General features: G+C 43.8%; 1 protein-coding gene across 1 annotated transcript in view; it reads left to right on the plus strand.

Annotated features, from left to right (window-relative positions):
* Positions 1–20,358, plus strand: part of LOC132405444 (deubiquitinase DESI2) — a 295,857-nt gene that overhangs the window by 208,378 nt on the left and 67,121 nt on the right. The gene's annotated exons all lie outside the window — the stretch shown is intronic.

Genomic DNA, 20,358 nt, shown 5'->3' on the forward strand with positions numbered 1-20,358 from the left:
AATTAACCCACTAACCTTGTCTTTGGAACGGGAAAGGAAACTGGAACACCTAGAGGGAGCCAGTGTGACCATAGGGAGAATGTACAAACTCCTTAAAGACAGTACAGTGGCAGAATTGAACCCGGGTTGCTGGAACTGTAATAGCCTTATCTTAAATTACACTATTATGCCCCCATATTTACAAACGTTTGTAGTATTTTTGATTATTATATGTTCTTTGAATATGACTAATTTTCTCACAGGCATTTGAAAAGTGCATAATTGCTTTTGGCAGAGCAAGCTGTCAGAAAGCCATCAGAATGGCTTAGGGTGGGACCCCAGTGTAGCTCGCAACCTGCTCGCTAATGCAAATATCTGATCAGCCAATCATCTGGCAGCAACTCAATGCATAAAAGAATGCAGACAAGATCAAGAGTTGTTCAGACCAAACATCAGAATGGGGAAAAAGGTGATCTAAGTGATTTTGACCGTGGAATGATTGTTGGTGCCAGATGGGGTGGTTTGAGTATCTCAGAAATTGTGGATCTCCTGGGACTTCCATGCATAACAGTCAGAGAATGGTGAGAGAAATAAAAAATCAATCCATTGAGTGGCAGTTCTTAGGTTGAAAATGCCTTGTTAATGGGAGAAGTGCAAAGAGAATGACCAGACTGGTTCAAAGCCACAGGAAGATGACGGTAACTCAAATAACCATGTGCTACAACAGTGTGCAGAAGAGCATCTCTGAGTGCACAACATGTCAAACCTTGACGTGGACGGGCAATAGAAAATCATTAACATACACTTAGTGGCCACTCTGGGTACAGGAGATACTTAATTAAGTGGCCATGAAATATAAGTTTATTGTGAGTCAGGGATTTAGGCTTTGAGGTGATGATGCTTTGTTTGGACCAGTTGCTGATCAGCCTAGTCCCAAGATCTGCATCAACTATAACAAGAAGTCTATCAGTCACCAGCTCTCATAATCAGGCTCCAGCTAGTCACAGCTCTCAAACAGCTTTTCTGGACAAGAAAAACATTGCAGAACAATTTCGGTGAGAGTCCAGTATACTTATATCTCAAGATCCAACATCAGAGAGAATGTTACTAAAAGGGAATTAGTTTGGGTTTGAGGTGGGACACTGAAGCCTAATGATTCCTTGCATCCTTTCTGCCGATTTAACAGTCATTGTGGGAAAGCCCTGTGCTTCTGCATCACTGCTACCTTAAGACACTGTGTCCCATAACTTCTATCTTCTAACACGGTTTGTAACATGTTCACAATTCAGTTAAAGACCTGCTAGCCAGAAATATATATTTGGCTTGCTTAATGTTGCATGTCCAGGTGTGTGAACGAGTGACAGTAACATTCCACTGCAGACACCACTTCCCAATGAGCCCACCGCACAATAAACGCATGGAGGGTATTACAGCTTTTGTTGGCCCAATCTTCAGTCCATTCATGCACTCATCAGTGGGATTCTCGAGATGATGTCTGGGAATGGGAACTAGGGCAAATTTAGTTCCCTTAGTAGGAAAAACATGCATTGAATTAATGGCTCAGTTTGAATCAAGGCTCATGGTCTGTCCAGTTCAAACTCACTGTTGTGGACTGTCAAGCCCCCCCCCCCCTTTTTCTTGGAGTGTAAATGACACCCTTGGTTATGATTGGCAGTAGAAACTGGTCATGCAGGGTGTGGGTGTGGAGTAGGGACGGACAGAGACAAGTAGGTGGAAGTGAGGGTGAAGGTGTGGTAGTGAGTTTCAGAAGTTATGAATCTCTTCGTTCTCATTTGCAATTCAATTAGAGGTGGCAGAAGCCACTCGGAGAGAGCTGGAGTGAAGCGGGGCTACATTTGGGTAGGAACAAAGGACAAGGTGGGTTTTGAGGAATGCCAGTGTGAGCCCTGTACCTACCTTACAGCAGCTATTGTCCTTCTGGGTCTATGAGGACAGGGTAGAAAATGTCTGCCTATCTATTTGGGATCCTGTTCTCCCTCACCTTGTGGTAAATACAATGCTGCTGGTGCTCAGAGCACCAGTCAATGCTCCAGGTAATATCACTGACTTTACCACCGGGATTCAAAGTGGTAGAACTGAGGCGAGATGGAGACGAAGCAGCAGGGGCCGGGTCCGAGTGCAAGGAATGATCAGCTGTCTGGCCGAATTAAGTGCCAGGTCAGATTGAAAAGGTCAAGGTGTCAGGGCCAGAGGTGAGGGACAGGCTGGTTTTCAGCTGGCTGCTCTGCGAGGCTTACTCATCTCTGAACTGAACTGAGGCTGTGGCCTGCAACTAATGGGCTCCTGGATTGGCTGTGGACTCAGTTTCATAAACTTCCCTTCTGAATGTTATTTGCTTATTTTTATTGCTTGCACGATTTGTTTTTTATTGCACCTTGGTTGCGTGACGACCTTTTTTTAATGGGCACTATTGCATCTCTTTGTTTTGCGTCTGCCTGTAAGGAGACGAATCTCAAGGTTGTATAAAGTATACATAGTTCGATAACGAATGTACTTTGAACTTTGAATCTTACCTCAGTTCGGCTATTTGGTCAGAAAGGCAAATTAAAATTTGAGGCAGCATAATTAAAATGAGTTAGGGTCTGATATTCATTTATTTTAATTGCCTGCCTGAGTTATCTGCAAATTCTGTCTCTGGGTGCAATTGAATTGATGGCAGTGATTGAAATCAGTACCACATGGAATTCCTGTCTGTAAATGACCACGTGCTAGGATGAAGTTTTGGCTGAAACTAACAGCCCTGCAAAATTTGTTTAGGGAATGCTTTGGGGATTTGAGTGGCAGCTGGGATTGCTTTCAAAATTTAAATTAAATTCTTTGGGCATGCTGCTGTGTCTGGGATTAGCACTCATTCGCAAGTCAATCTAAATGCATTTGTTAAACAAAATCATCAAGGCATAAAGGCCAAATTAATGCAACTTTAAAACTGATTTGATTGAGAATGCGATAAACATAGGACTGTCAGACCATTAAATCCATACCAACTTAAAGCTTTAACTTCAAAGCATTTTTAAGAAGCTTTTCAACCTCTGATGGCTGGCAGAACTCTTCAGAGAATTCAAGAATAGGACAAAGCTGAATTGTACTTAAGTAAACACTCATCTACAGGCCAACTCTATTAGCTACTTTTGGATTTAAGGGCAACTCTCAAAATTCTAAATAATAACAAATTCCTTGAGATTTTTTAAATCTCAGATTCATTGGCAGCCCGTTGTAGTTGGTCACCTTTGCAGTGTGCTAGTGAGTACTTCGGTCATGAATCTGCTGTGCTGAAGAAATTCAGGAGGTTCGGAGGCTTCAGGTACTGCTGAGAGACGATCATTTACACAGTGCAACAGATTTGAGTGGGGTAAACCCAGGGCTGGAGCCAGGAGTTGGAAAATCACGCAAAGATGAGCTGAAGGAGACGGGGGAAGGGAGATCATGGATTGCAGACGGGGTTGGGAAGTTGTCAGATCCTGGTCACAGCATGATGGGCGGGAAGGGTGACGTTTGGTGACTGGTACCTTTGATGACCAAGGTTCTCAGATTAAACACCAGCTTTATAGGACTGGATGAGAGAGTGGTGAATATATAGAATTCTCTGCCCAAGTAAGTTGTAAAATTATTTAATAGGCCTATAAAAGACAATGGTCGATATATTTTTCAACTTGTAGGTCAGTGGAAGAAAGTGATCTCATTAATCTCATTGAATGAATGAGCAAGATCGAGGAGCTCATGCTGTCATAACCTGCCTGAGTCAGTAGCTGGTCCCAGACTGGGAACCAGACTACCGCACAACAGCAGAGCCGGCTGTGCTGTGTAAACCAGGGTGAGTTGCCACTGCAGTATGCTGCAGACCAACAACACTCCTAAAGACTGGGAATGGCATCACCTGACAGCACATCCACATAAGAAACGGGAAGTTCCTGTTTGAATTTCTTGACCATGACTATTTGCAGGGGATCCACTTGAATAATATATAGAACATGTTCAGTGACCAAGAGAGACTGAGCCCTCTGTGTCCACAAATACTGCTAATTAGTTATTCAATTTAACATTGTCTTTTAACCATTTATACTACCAAAAAGGACATTTTTAGTCTCATCACTTAGAGGTGTCAAACTTGAGTAACAGTATTTCAATGCAGATAAGAAATATTCAAATAACACCTGTCATTGAATAAAGGGAGATTAACAAACTGCAGATGCAGAATATCTGAAAGAAAAGTAAAGCTGCTCTGGGAACTCTCGGAGATTCAGGTAGCATCCATGGATAGTTAAAAGGAGTTAACATTTCTGTTTGGGGAACCTTAATTTGACTGTTGACATGAAGTGCTGGCCTTGAATAAATGAGCTCACCTCCTACTGCAGGCTTTGTGGAACTGCTCAATTCCCTACTCTTTACAAAAACACACTGAAAAAACACCATTAGGTAAAAATGATGCAAGACAGAAAATCATCAATAAGCTGTTGTGATGAAATCTGATTAAAATACACAGCAATAAAATTTTTAAATGTAACTCGACAGACCAAGTATGTAATGCTGATTATAAAACTTACATATGCACTAAATCATACAGAGGTCTCCCTGCTTAATAGAAGTTAAACAACCTTGCTCACTGTTACTCGAAGATCAAAGGCTCTTTGCAGTTTAATCATCTGACCAAGATACACTTTGCAACAGTGCAACAGAAAAAGAACAGGGTTCCAGCGTACAAGCTGCCGTTAATTTAGTACACATCTGCTCAAATATTGCTTGAAATAGTTTTGATTATTTTTCAATAAATGAGATGCAAATAGTGATTAATTAAGAATTAATTCTACAATAACAAAGGAAATAATTTGAGTCATAATGTCATAAGACATGAAAATAAGTCCTTTAGCCCACTGTATATATGCTGACCATCAAGTGTGTAATTATATTAATCCTACAGTCATCTCATATTATTCACCCTTCAGACCTTTCGGCTGCCTCCATCACCTGCCCACAGTGAGCGACTGTCCTCACATTTACGCCTTCTTTGGGACGTGGGAGGAAACTGGAGCATGCTCATATCTACAGCAAAAACTCGCAAACTCCACCCAGTTTAGTGTTAGAATCGAACTCCCGTTGTTCCTGCATCTCATTCTCTGCCTGCTCCATTTATGTTCTATCACCCCTGTTAAAGACGTTAGTTGTCACGAGTTGTACTTTCAGTTTCAATAAATTATCTGAATGATGTCTGAGAAGGAGTTGAGTAATATAACAATATCTATTGCATCAAAAATGATATTGGAGTTTAGACGATATATGAAGGGTTAAGATTCAAGAGGAGATGGACGTTGATTAAAATCAGTGAATTGGAGTATGCCCAGAGAAAGAGAAAATATCACTTATCTAGGCTAGATCAGAGGTGCTCATTATTATGTCATGCACCCCTCCCATTAGCTGAGGGGTTTGTGGACCCCAGGTTGGGAACCTCTAGGCAAGATAATCTAACCCTTCGGTTCTTATCTACAACTAATAATCCTTTAATAACTGCAGGCTGATATTTTCCTCCTTTCTGTTCAGCTTCCAACATGAATCTCTTCATTTGGACCATTAAACATGGCATGGCACACAACTGGAGTTGGTAGTTTCAACTTTCAAAGAAGTATATATTCTGGGGTGTAATATACATCAAGATAAGGATTATTTTTCAGCACGATCTTTTAAAACTTACTCAAGTATAAAATAAGCAAAATCTTCACGTTCTCAATCATTAAGTTCAATATCCCTAGCTGCAGATATTTTGACTGTAGCAAAGCAGTTTCAAATCTACACCGAGTTCCATTTGCTTCCGTTATTGGTCATTGAAATTGGCAGATTCCCTGAGCCTGAAGATTTTCGAAGCGGAAACCTAGAGAGATGCAGTTTGATTTGTCTGGTAAGTTTGCTGAAATGCAGATGAAGCTGGCAGTATATTTGGTGACTGTTGTCAGAGATCTGACGGCTCTAAGGCTTGGCACTCCTTTGTCACTGACTCATTAGAACATCTTTGCAGTTTTTAAAATTTGGATTGCTGAATTCCCAGTGCTCAGATGCATTGCGATGAGATCCGCAGATGGTGTATTGGTTCCCGGGATAGAAAGGCACATATTTTACTGTTGTGCATACTGTCTTTTGCTGGATGCATTCGGGGGAAGCTGGTCAAGATTCCTATAAGCATCTTTCATTAACTTCATGCCAGCACTGTTAACGTGCAGCTAAGCACTGCAAGTGATGCTTCAAGCACCAGTTCAACTTTGAAGAAGGCTTCCATGTCGCATCCAATGCTATCTGAACGGCTCATCCACCACCAGCATACTTGCTGCCAATTGAATTCATCTGGTTGCGCCTTTATTTAAATTTTGTTTAAAACCTGCTTTTATCTGCTGGGAGGTGTGGGCCATGAACTCGACACAAATGAGATCCTCCTAAACTTGGGAGCATAATAAAACATCCCTTAACCAGAGAAATGCACGGTGAACATGCAGGAATAGAAAACTGCCAAGAGAGTGAGGATGAGGAGTGAAGGGGGGGAGGGGGCGGGATTGGTTTTCAACAAGAAATCATATCTAGGCAGAGTTTTCAGGGAGCAATCTCAGAGTGGCAGTTCTTTAGTGTCAAATCTAAAATCTGTCTTGGTGTGATTTCAGTAAAGGAGTGCCCACTGACGTCATGCAACATTAGAAGCGTTATGGCACAAAGGACCCATTCAGCCCTTGATGTTGATGTTCACTCTGACGAGCAATCCCATCAGTCCCATACCCTGGCTGCTGTTCTCTTGACTCTGTAATTTATTCTCGGAGATAGGAAGACTCAGTGAAAGCTCCATTCTTCCTCACTGCCCATAGTGAACAACCCAGGCTGCACTGATTCCTCCATGCTGGAATAGGGTTGCATGGGCATTGGCTGATATCAAAATGTGTAGTTAGTGAGCACAGGTAGTTTACTCTTGACTGCAGAGTGAAACCCACCGTGCTCCTGTTACAGACATGGACTCTCACTTTCTATCTTGTCCCTTCTTTGTAATCTCACTCTCTATGTCAACCCTTCCTTCCCTCTCCATCCTTTATTCTTTCTCCTTCTCCCTCTCCTTCCCTCTCCCCTTTTTCTCTCTCTCTCCCTCTTTGTTTTTCTCCCTCTATTCTTTCTTTCAATCTTTCTTCATTCTTCTTTCCTATTTCTCTCTCCCCCTCCCACTCCCCCTCTCTCTCGTCTTTGTCAATTAGACATTCCAACTATCACATCTAAGGCTCATGAGTCAGAGCATTTCCCCTGAGTAATATCGGCAGTCATTTCCAATCAGGGCAGTTTTCTGCTCTGAGTCTGCAGCTAGGGTTGCACATCACGTAGGATTCTTAACACTGGCAAACACTTTCATCCTAGCTTTTACTTGAACCCTGCAATAAAATGCAATTCTAAAAACCTTCTTTGCTATGCTTCTCCTATCTTAAATTGTTCCTTTACTTTGAGAGGTGACTCCAATTCATTTTGGACAGATTTTAAAAGAACTCATCTGTTTCTGTCAAACTATCAGTATCACGTTTCCTGCACTTCAGGCAAAATGATGTAAAGAGCACAACCATTCTGGACAAATGAGTGAGAAAGAAATATATCTTAGAATTACTGATGCTGAACTCTATGGGAGCAGGTGGTGGATGGCCGTATGAGTAGCCGGCCGGTGCAGATCACAAGTCCTTGTTATGCCAGACAGACAGTTTCTGAAGAATATTGATAATGGCCTGGGTCACTCATCTTGTAAAGTCACTGCCCAGAAGAAGGCATTGGCAAACCACTTCTGTAGAAAAATATGTCAGGAACAAACATGGAAAGACCATGATCGCCCACGTCATATGGCACAGCGTGTAACGAATGAACAAACGCTTAAAGCTTAATATGTCACCATTTCAGGCATGTTATCTTCCTAACATTGTCTGCTTTCATTTTCACATTTCTAAATCCAGTTAGACTTCTTATTTATGATAACAGTAAGGAAAGGGTCCCAAACCTTTGAAACAATTATGCAAAGCCATGGGTCTAATCAAATCCTTTTGGTGCTATTTCAAGAAAGCTGCCTTTCCTTGGAGCCAGACCAGCTCTGCTCATGCTGATCACTCAGTTCCACCCACTTATTCCGATTTGTCAGCACTGCCACTTCAAATTCCTTTTCTGTGATATTGCCAGGGACGAAACAATGAATAGCTTTTCCAGCTGGCTGTTTATTGCTGCCATTTTCTCGCCCACTTTATCAGGGAATGGCCAGTGAATAACCAACAAAGCCATGGACATTGTAAAGGAAGATCCCATATCAAGCATCAACAATTAGTTGTTAGGGCTGAGAAATAACACTTGAAAGATTCAAATATTCATTTGATCAGGACCCTGTTCTGACTGTTCCTGTTGAGCGATGTCTTAAGTTAATCCAGGGCACATACAGTATATGTTCTCCCATTCAACCAACGCTGCATGGCTGTGTCAGAACAGGTCAGGGACAGAACAAGTACCATGTATACATGGCTATTAACAGTTTGCAGTAGGTATGTGATGATCCCCTGTGTTTCTACACAGCTTTCATTTCCGTATTAATTAAGCTTAGAAACTTTCTTCAGCAGAAATCAATCTTTAATGCCTTTGATTTCATTAGTTCAGGACAATGGTTGAATTGAATGCTGTCCTGAATAAATACTGATATATTTCTGGATGGTGATGCAGATTACAAAATGGACAAAAATGGTGGACACAGGTGGGTAAGAGGGTGGAACCAGAAATAACTGTTAGCCTGCTTGCTTCTAAAGAGGTCTTTAATTGTTCTGTCTCTAAAGGCACTGTTCGTTTTGTATCAAAATCATTTCCTGTTCATAAGTTATTTTTTACATCATTTCCTGCGTGAGTTAATTTGTCTTGGAGTAAACACGGTAGAAAGAGCTGCATCTCCATTTACCGTTTTTTTGCTCTTGAAACAGCAACATCTGTGAGCCTTCAACTTTCTTAATGTTGGTAAACCTTTAGTAGATGTGCTTCAAAGGAAGTATTATCTTTATTGTTAATCGCTGTTAAGCTATCATTGGGCCACAAGTTCACTCTGGTCTACATGACATAGTTATGGGATATTGCAGGTGTGTATTACCCTGGTTAACGTGGATCATGACAATAATTAATAGCATTAATATATTCAGCCACACAACGATTCGTGTATTTAATACTCATTTTTGAATTGACTTTATTATTACTTACATCCTTCAAATACATGAAGAATAAAAATCTTTACATTGTGTCTCCATCTAAATGTGCAAAGTGCAATTTATAGTAATTTATAATAAATATTATATACAACAGGGTAGTCAATATAACATACAAATATAATAGCATCAGCGTGAATTTAGTAGTCTGACGGTCTGGTGGAAGAAGCTGTCCTGGAGCCTGTTGGTCCAGGCTTTAAGGCTGCGGTACCGTTTCCTGGATGGTAGCAGCTGGGACAGTTTGTGGTTGGAGTGACTTGGGTCCCCAATGATCCTTTGGGCTCTTTTTACCAACCTATCTTTGTAAATGTCCTGAATAGTGGGAAGTTCACATCTACAGATGCGCTGGGCTGTCCATACCACTCTCTGCTGAGTCCTGCAATTAATACAGTTCCCATACCAGGCCCCTTTTCAATAGAGGCTCTCAATCATGCCCCTATAGAAAGTTCTTAGAATTTGGGAGGCCATACAAAACTCTTCAACTGTCTGAGGTGAAAGAGGTGCTGTTGTGCCTTTTTCACCACACAGCCTGTATGTACCTAACCTCCTGTAGTTTCACTTCTCCTTGGAAGTCCCGAAGAAAGCTTCCAACTCGTGTGATTTTTGAGAAGGTTTTAGACTCCCTGCCTAAATTTGTACACAAAGCACTATGAGGGCACTAAAATGAAAGACACAGTAACCTGTCTTCACGTCTGAATGCCATACACAATGTCAACAGCTGAACCCAAGAATGTCCTTCTCTGAGCAATTGCGTCTACGTGACGCTCAAGTAGATCCATAATTAGCAGAGCTGCAGCACGAGCCCGAGCCAGAGCTGAAGCAGCAAGAATGAGAGCAGCGTTTACTAAGCATGAAGTTGAAATGCTAATGGAAAAAGTTCATATAGACCGTGTGGACATGGAGAAAGCTAGTATAAGCACGGAGAAAGGGTGCATAAACACGCAGAAAGCATGAGTAGAAGCTTATCTGAGTGTACTCAGAAGCGTGGAGCTGAGGCTGTCTTAGCAGAGGTAAAGGAATATGAAGCAGCAGCTGACTTAGAGCAAACCACTGATGCAAGCCAGTGACATGGCTGCTCAACAGAGGATGAAATCAGTCAAACCAGCTTTCTTTCATGCTTCACACTGAATTTTTTTCCCAGTCCTCCTCCTGAACTTGCATCCCAGCTTCAGATTCAAACCCAAGGAAAAATAAGTCCTCACTTAAGTTAGAAAGTGAGAAGTACACAAGGTTATCCAGCTTGGAAACACTTGGGTGTTCACCACTTAATAAGAGCAGACGTGAGGTGAAGAGTTCATCAAGTGCATCAGTTGCTCAGCTTTCAACAGAAGCTATCGCAGAGTCAACTGCACAGCCCTCACTCACTGACTGGGCCGTGGTGATAAATTACCATTGGACAATAGTTTGACTGAGATGCTGAGTGTGGATGCTGACACTGCCCTGAGGCAGAGTCAGTCCGGATGTGGACAAGACTGTCACCTGGAGAGTGCTGGAGAATATGAGGAGAGTAACAAGGAGAAGTGGAGAAGCAGTAACAATATATTGCAGAACACAAATGGACACATGATGTATCAAATACCAGTGGTCTCCTGGAATCTGAGCCGAACCTATTGACATTTTAGAAGAATTAGACCCAGGTACAGCTGTAAGTTCAGGGCCAGCATTTTGAGCCACTGGTTAGTACACCCACAGCAGAGCGCGGTGGTGAACTGCTGAGAATCTATCAGACTTAGTTACTTCCCTATACATTCTGAAGACATTTCCTGGAACATCAGAAGTTAGTGGAAACAGAGCTGGTGGATTTGTCACAGTCAATAGGAGGGGAGGGCTGCTTACCCCTGCCAACTCTCATTGAGTGTGACCATATTCCCAACAACAGGGATGAAATTCCAACTCCTTAAGACCATAGCTAACTAGGTCCTCACACTCAACTCTTCTACTGAGGTTGGCTCTGAAAACGTGTGCCAATCAACTAGCGGGAACATTCAAGTACATTTTCAACCTCTCACTGCTACGGGTGGAGGTTCCCACTTGCTTCCAAAAGGCAACAAATATACCAGTGTCTAAGAAGAATAATGTGAGCAGCCTAAATGACTATTGCCTGGTAGCACTCACATCGACAGTGATTAAATGCTTTGAGACAGTGGTCATGACTAGACTGAACTCCTGCCTCAGCAACAGACAAAAGACAACAGACAATAGGTGCAGGAGTAGGCCATTCGGCCCTTCAAGCCAGCACAGCCATTCAATGTGATCATGGCTGATCATCCACAATCAGTACCCTGTTCCTGCCTTCTTCCCATATCCCTTGACTCCGCTATCTTTAAGAGCTCTATCTAACTCTTTTTTGAAAGCATCCAGAGAATTGTCCTCCACTGCCTTCTAAGGCAGAGCATTCCATTGATCCACAACTCCCTGGGTGGAAAAGTTTTCCCTCAACTCTGTTCTAAATGGCCTACCCCTTATTCTTAAACTGTGTCCTCTAGTTCTGGACTCCCCCCAACATCGGGAACATGTTTCCTGCCTCTAGCATGTCCAATCTCTTAATAATGTAATATGTTTCAATCAGATCCCCTCTCATCCTTCTAAATTCCAGTGTATATAAGCCCAGTCACTCCAATCTTTCAACATTTGACAGTCCCGCCATCCCGGGAATCAATCTTGTGAAACTGTGCTGCACTCCCTCAATAGCAAGAATGTCCTTCTTCAAACTTGGAGACCAAAACTGAACACGATACTCCAGGTGTGGTCTCACCAGGGCCCTGTACAACTGCAGAAAGACCTCTTTGCTCCTATACTCAACTCCTCTTGTTATGAAGGCCAACATGCCATTAGCTTTCTTCACTTCCTGCTGTACCTGCATGCTTACTTTCAGTGACTGATGAACAAGGACACCTAGATCTCATCGTACTTCCCCTTTTCCTAGCTTGACACCATTCAGATAGTAATCTGCCTTCCTGTTCTTGCCACCAAAGTGGATAACCTCACATTTATCCACATTAAACTGCATCTGCCCACTTACCCAACCTGTCCAAGTCACCCTGTGTTCTAACACCCTCATCATATTTCACACTGCCACCCAGCTTTGTGTCATCAGCAAGTTTGCTAATGTTACTTTTAATCCCTTCATCTAAATCATTAATGTATATTGTAAATAGCTGTGGCCCCAGCACCGAGCCTTGGGGTACCCCACTAGTCACTGCCTGCCATTCTGAAAAGGACCCATTTATCCCTACTCTGTTTCCTGTCTGTCAACCAATTTTCTATCCATGTTAGTACCCTACCCCCAATACCATGTGCTGTAATTTTGTCCACTAATCTCCTATGTGGGACCTTATCAAATGCTTTCTGAAAGTCCAGGTATACTGCATCCACTGGCTCTCCCTTGTCCATTTTCATAGTTACATCCTCAGAAAATTCCAGAAGGTTAGTCAAGCATGATTTCCCCTTCATAAATCCATGTTGACTCGGACCGATCCTGTTACTGCTGTCCAAATGTGCCGCTATTTCATCTTTTATAATTGACTCCAGCATCTTCCCCACCACTGATGTCAGGCAAGGACCTGGACCAATTGCAATTTACCTATCGCCAGAATAGGTCAACGGTAAACACAATCTCAATGGCTGTCCACACAGCTTTAGACCACCTGGACAATACAAACACCTATGTCAGAATGCTGTTCATTGACTATAGCTCAGCATTAAATACCATCAGTCCCACAATCCTGATTGGGAAGTTGCGGAACCTGAGCCTCTGTACCTCCCTCTGCAATTGGATCCTCGACTTCCTAACCGGAAGACCACAATTGATGCAGATTGATGATAAGATATCATCCTCGCTGACAATCAACACTGGTGCACCTCAGGGGTGTGTGCTTAGTCCACTGCTCTACTCTCTCTATACCCATGACTGTGTGGCTTGGCATAGCCCAAATGCCATCTATAAATTTGTTGATGATAAAACCATTGTTGGCAGAATCTCAGGTGGTGACGAGAGGGCATACAGGAGTGAGATATGCCAACTAGTGGAGTGGTGCCGCAGCAACAACCCGGCACTCAACGTCAGTAAGATGAAAGAGCTGATTGTGGTCTTCAGGAAGGGTAAGACGAAGGAACATATACAAATCCTCATAGAGGGATCAGAAGTGGAGAGAGTGAGCAGTTTCAAGTTCCTGGGTGTCAAGATCTCTGAGGATCTAATCTGGTTTAAACATATCAATGTAGTTATAAAGAAAACGAGACAGCAGCTATACTTCATTAGGGGTTTGAGGAGATTTGACATGTCAACAAATATACTCAAAAACTTTTATAGATGTACTGTACTGTGGAGAGCATTCTGACAGGCTGCATGACTGTCTGGTATGGGGGGGAGGGGCTACTGCTCAGGACTGAACGAAGCTGCAGGGGGTTGTAAATCTAGTCAGCTCCATCTTGGACACTAGCCTACAAAGTACCCAGGACATCTTTAGGGAGCGGAGTCTGAGAAAGGCAGCATCCATTATTAAAAACCTCCCGCACCCAGGGCATGCCCTTTTCTCATTGTTACCATCAGGTAGGAGATACAGAAGCCTGAAGGCACACACTCAGTGATTCAGGAACTGCTTCTTTTCCTCTGCCATCCGATTCCTAAATGGACATTGAACCCTTGGACACTACCTCACTTTTTTTTAATATACAGTATTTCTGATTTTTGCACATTTTAAATCTACTTAATATATGTATTCTGTAATTGCTTTGCTTATTTATTATTATTATTATTATCTTTATTTTATTTTTTCCATCTTCTATATTATGTATTGCATTGAACTGCTACTGCTAAGTTAATAAATTTCATGTCACATGCCAGTAGTAATAAACCTGATTCTGACTCTGATTCTGAGATTCTCCTCCTGCTTTTCAGAGACACCATCTGTGCACATAAGATACACAAACAGCTCAATGGTCATCATAATGCACCTTATAGATCTGGATTGGGTCATGGTGGGTGAAGTCTGCCTTGATGCTACTCATCAGCCCGCAGTCAGTGCATTTAAGACTAACGTCCTGAAGAATGGATGCCTAACTCATTTAAGACCCTGTGAGAGGTGTATATATATGAAAGGGAATATTGTAGGAGTAGTCAAAGACAGCCTTGGCACATTTGTAAGTAACCTCTCAACTAAATCAGGTGAAGGTTAGAATCCTTTTGTTGTTCAAAGACAAGTGTATTCAGAGGAAGTGCAGTGCATCAGAAATCAGGAACCTCTTCCAGTTCAAGGTTCAGAATTCTGAGCAGCTATAGTAAGTTGGAGGTTGTATTAAGAGGTCACAACTCACTTCACATTAATGGGGTTGTATTATAAACCACCCAATAGTCAGCGAGGAGCAAATCTGCAGAGAGGTAACAGACAACTGCAGGAAACATAAAGTTGTGATAGTAGGGGATATTAATTTCCCACGTATTGATTGGGACTCCCATACTGTTAAAGGTCTAAATGGGTTAGAATTTGTAAAATGTGTTCAGGAAAGTTTTCTAAATCAATATATAGAGGTACTGACTAGAGAGGATGCAATATTAGATCTCCTATTAGGAAAAGAGTTAGGACAGGTGACAGATGTGTGTGTAGGGGAACACTTTGGTTCCAGTGATCATAACACCATTAGTTTCAACTCAATCATGGATAAAGGTAGATCAGGTCCTCAGGTTGGGGTTCTAAACTGGAAAAAGGCCAAATTTGAAGAAATGAGAAAGGATCTAAAAAGCGTGGATTGGGACAGGTTTTCTCTGGCAAGGATGTCATTTGTAAGTGGGAGGCCTTCAAAGGAGAAATTTTGAGAGTGCAGAGTTTGTATGTTCCTGTCAGGATTAAAGGCAAAGTGACTAAGGATAAGGAACCTTGGTTCTCTAGGGATATTGGAACTCTGATAAAGAAGAAGAGAGAGATCTATGACATGTATAGGAAACGAGGAGCAAATACAATACTCGAGGAGTATAAAAAATGCAAAAAAAAACTTAAGAAAGAAATTAGGAGGGCTAAAAGAAGACATGAAGTAGCCTTGGGAGTCAAGGTGAAGGATAATCCAAACAGCTTCTACCGGTATATTAAGAGCAAAAGGATAGTAAGGGATAAAATTGGTTCTCTTGAAGATCAGAGTGTATGGAACCAAAAGAAATGGGGGAGATCTTAAATGGTTTTTTTTTTGTGTCTGTATTTACTAAAGAAACTGGCATGGAGTCAATGGAAATAAGGCAAATAAGTAGTGATGTCATGGAACCTATACAAATTGAAGAAGAGGAGGTGCTTGCTATCTTGAGGCAAATCAGAGTAGATAGATCCCCAGGATCTGGCAGGGTATTCCCTCGGACCTTGAAGGATGATGCACCATCAATAACTCTCGGAGACGTGAGGCGAGATATAGGCTTTTATTGGCTGGAAGAAACAACAAGCAGCAAATGACCACCACACTGCATCCTGGAGACTGAGGCCGGAGCTGTGTCTCCAATTGCCTTTATACCGGGGTCGGTGGGAGGAGCCACGGTCAGTGGGAGGGGCCACAGGAGCAGTCAGCGGGGGGGGGCATGTCCAGACAGATATATGTAGTTCACCACAAAGGAGACTAGTGTTGAAATTGCAGGGGTCCTGGCAGATATATTTAAAATGTCGGTACCTACAGGTGAGGTGCCAGAGGATTGGAGGATAGTTCATGTTGTTCCGTTGTTTAAAAAAGGCTCTAAAAGTAATCTGGAAAATTATAGGCCAGTAAGTTTGACATCGGTAGTAGTTAAATTATTGGAAGGAGTACTAAGAGAAAGGATCTACAAGTATTTAGATAGACAGGGACTTATTAGGGTGAGTCAACATGGCTTTGTGTGTGGTAGGTCATGTTTAAAAAATCTATTAGAGTTTTTCGAGGAGGTTACAAGGAAAGTGGATGAAGGTAAGGCAGTGCATGTTGTCACATGGTGAGGTAGTAAATTGGATTAGATATTGGCTCAATGGGAAAAGTCAGAGAGTGGTAGTGGGGGATTACTTCTCTGAGTGGAGGTCTGTGACAAGTGGTATGCTACAGGGATCAGTGCTGGGTCCATTGTTATTTGTCATCTATATCAATAATCTGGATGATAATGTGGTAAATTGGATCAGCAAATTTGCTGATGATACCAAGATTGGAGGTGTAGTGGACAGCAAGGAAGGTTTTCAAAGCTTGCAGAGGGATCTGGACCAGCTGGAAAAATGGGGTGAAAAATGGCAGATGGAGTTTAATACAGATAAGTGTGAGGTATTGCACTTTGGAAGGAAAAACCAAGGTAGAACCGACAAGGTAAATGGTAGGGCACTGAGGAGTGCAGTAGCACAGAGGAATCTGAGAATGCAGATACAAAATTCCCTAAAAGTGGCATCACAGGTAGATAGGGTAGTAAAGAGAGCTTTTGGTACATTGGAATGTTATGGTGAGGTTGTATAAGGCATTGATTCAGTCTCTCTCTTAAATGCAGATTTGTCACCACCTATGATGCAAGATGGCGCCAGCAACCATCAGCGATGTTTTGCAGACAGCACACAAAACTACTAGATACTCTAGAAACTATACCTCTTTTGAACTGCGACCACTGCAGTAGGCAGCCTGTAATTTCCCTTTTAAGGATGTATTTTTGAACTGACTAATTGATCTGGCACTTTTGCAATCTGAGAATCAGAATCAGGTCTATTATCACCATCATCTGTTGTGAAATTTGTTAACTTAGGAGCAGCAGTTCCATGCAATACAATACATGATAATATAAGAAATAAAAATAAATAAATAAATCCATTACAGTAAGTATATGTATGGATATTAAGTACATCAAATATAGTGGAAAAACAGAAGTAATATACATTTTTAAATGAGTCAGTGTTCATGGGTTCAATGTCCATTTAGGAATCAGATGGCAGAGGGGAAGAAGCTGTTCCTGAATTGCTGCGTGTGTGCCTTCAGGCTTCTGTACCTCCTTCCTGATGGAAAAAAAATGAGAAGAGGGCATGCCCTAGGTGATGGGAGTCCTTAATAATGGATGTCAACTTTCTGAGGCACCACTCCTTGAAGTTGTCTTGAATACTACAGAGACTTGTACCTAACATTGAGCTGACTAATTTTATAACTTCCTGTAGCTTCTTCCCATCTGTGCAGTAGCTCTCTCTCCACCTCCCCACACCAGACAGTGATGCAGCCTCTCAGAATGCTCTCCACAGTAAATCTATAGAAGCTTTAGGAGACAAACCAAATTTCTCTAACTCCTAATGAAATATAGCCGTTATTTTGTCTTTATATCTGCATCAATATGTTGGGATCAGATTAGGTCCTCAGAGATCTTGACACCCAGGAACTTGAAATTACTCACTCTCTCCACTTCTGGTACCTCACTGAGGATAGGTTCGTGTTCACTGGTCTTACCCTCCCTGAAGTCCACAATCAGCTCTTTGGTCTTACTGACATTGAGTGCAAGGTTGTTCCTGTGACACCACTCAGCTAGCTGGTATATCTCACTCCTGTACGCCCTCTCGTCACCACCTGAGATTCTACCAACAACGGTTGTATCATCAACAAATTTATAGATGGTATTTGAGCTATGCTTAGTCACACAGTCATGAGTATAGTAGAGCAGTGGACTAAGCACACACCCCTGAGGTGCACCAGTGTTGATCATTACTGAGGAGGAGATATTATCACCAATCCGCACAGATTGTGATCTTCTGGTTGGGAAGTTGAGGATCCAATTGCAGAGGGAGATACAGAGGCGCAGGTCCTGCAGCTTATTGAGCAGGAATAATGGAGTTAAACACTGAGCTATAGTTAACGGACAGCATTCTGACATAGGTGTTGGCATTGTCCAGGTGATCTAAGGCCGCATGAAGATCATTGGGATTGTGTCTGCTGTAGACCTTTTGTTGTACAGGCAAATTACAATGGATCCAGGTCCTTGCTGAGGCAGTTCATTCTAGTCATGACCAGCTTCTCAAAGCAGTTCATCATTGTAGATGTGAGTGCTACCGGGCAATAGTCATTAAGGCAACTCACATTATTCTTCTTAGGCACTAGTATAATTGTTGCCTTTTTGAAGCAGTGGGAGGTTGAAAATATCCTTGAGCTCTCCTGCCGGTTGGTTGGCACAAGTTTTCATAGCCTTACCAGGTGCTCCATCAGGGCCTGCTGCCCTGTGAGGGTTCACCCTCCTTAAAGACAGCCTAACATTGGCCTCAGAGACAGAGATCACAAGGTCACCGGGTGCAGCAGGGATCTTCACAGCTGTAGTTACATTCCCCCTTTCAAAGCAGCATAGAAGGCATTGAGATCATTTTGTATTGAAGCATCGCTGCCATTCATGCTATTGGGTTTTGCTTTGTAGGAAGTAATGTCATGCAAACTCTGCCAGAGTTGACGTGCATCTGATGTCGCCTCCAACCTGGCTCAGAATTGTCTCTTCACTCTTGAGTCAGCCCTCCGGAAGTCATACCTGGTTTTCTTGTACAAACCTGGGTCACCAGACTTAAATGCCACAGATCTAGCCCTCAGCAGACGACGAACCTCCTGGTTCATCCACAACTCTTGGTTTGGGAATGTACAGCAAGTCTTTGTAGGCACACACTCATCCACACAGGTTTTAATGAAGTTGGTAACAACTACAGCATACTCATCCAGGTTCGAAGATGAATCCCTGAATACAGTCCAGTCCACTGATTCAATGGAGTCCTGTAGGCATCCCTGTGCTTCCCTTGTCCATGCCTTCTTGGTCCTCACTACTGGTGCTGCAGTCTTCAGTCTCTGCCTATACTCAGGGAGTAGAGGTACAGACTTCCTGAAGTGCGGGTGTGGAGTAGCACGGTAGGGGATCTCTTGGGGATTCTGTGAAATAGGTTTTCAGGAGTGCATATATGGCTGGGGTGGCCGTCACTGGGGGTGTACACTGTGCTGAGTCCAGCTGGCAAAGATGAACCCACGGTCGGCTCCATTACTCCGCACCAATTAAAGAGTCGAACAAGATTAAAGTCGTTGAGGATGAGAATGGGAAATGAACAGGAGTTCAATACTGTCTGCCCGTGTTTGACCAGTCTCCCTCTCTTCTTGCTACTGTCGTCAGCTGGGATTTGCGGGGGTCCTGCACCACCAGGTTCAGGAGTAGTTGTTGCCCTGAAGCCATCAGGCTCCTGGACGGGCTTCACTCGCCTCGGTGCTGGGTGGGTTAAACTCGCCTCGGCTCCTGGACGGGCTTCACTCGCCTCGGCGCTGGGCGGATTACACTCGCCTCGGCTCCTGGACGGGCTTCACTCGCCTCGGTGCTGGGCGGATTACACTCGCCTCGGCTCCTGGACGGGCTTCACTCGCCTCGGCGCTGGGCGGATTACACTCGCCTCGGCTCCTGGACGGGCTTCACTCGCCTCGGCACTGGATGGATTACACTCGCCTCGGCGCTGGACGGGCTTCACTCGCCTCGGCGCTGGACGGGCTTCACTCGCCTCGGCTCCCGGACGGGCTTCACTCGCCTCGGTGCTGGGTGGGTTAAACTCGCCTCGGCTCCCGGACGGGCTTCACTCGCCTCGGCGCTGGGCGGATTACACTCGCCTCGGCTCCTGGACGGGCTTCACTCGCCTCGGTGCGGGTGGGTTAAACTCGCCTCGGCTCCTGGACGGGCTTCACTCGCCTCGGCACTGGACGGGCTTCACTCGCCTCGGTGCTGGGTGGGTTAAACTCGCCTCGGCTCCTGGACGGGCTTCACTCGCCTCGGCTCCTGGACGGGCTTCACTCGCCTCGGTGCTGGGTGGGTTAAACTCGCCTCGGCTCCCGGACGGGCTTCACTCGCCTCGGCACTGGACGGATTACACTCGCCTCGGCTCCTGGACGGGCTTCACTCGCCTCGGCGCTGGGCGGATTACACTCGCCTCGGCTCCCAGACGGGCTTCACTCGCCTCGGCGCTGATTGGGCTTCACTCGCCTCGGCGCTGGACGGGTTAAACTCGCCTCGGCGCTGGACAGATTACACTCACCTCGGCTCCCGGACGGGCTTCACTCGCCTCGGCGCTGGACGGGTTACACTCGCCTCGGCGCTGGACGGGCTTCACTCGCCTCGGCTCCCGGACGGGCTTCACTCGCCTCGGCGCTGATTGGGCTTCACTCGCCT

The sequence above is a fragment of the Hypanus sabinus genome, chromosome 2 (assembly GCF_030144855.1).
Source record: "Hypanus sabinus isolate sHypSab1 chromosome 2, sHypSab1.hap1, whole genome shotgun sequence".
NCBI classification, from domain to species: domain Eukaryota; kingdom Metazoa; phylum Chordata; class Chondrichthyes; order Myliobatiformes; family Dasyatidae; genus Hypanus; species Hypanus sabinus.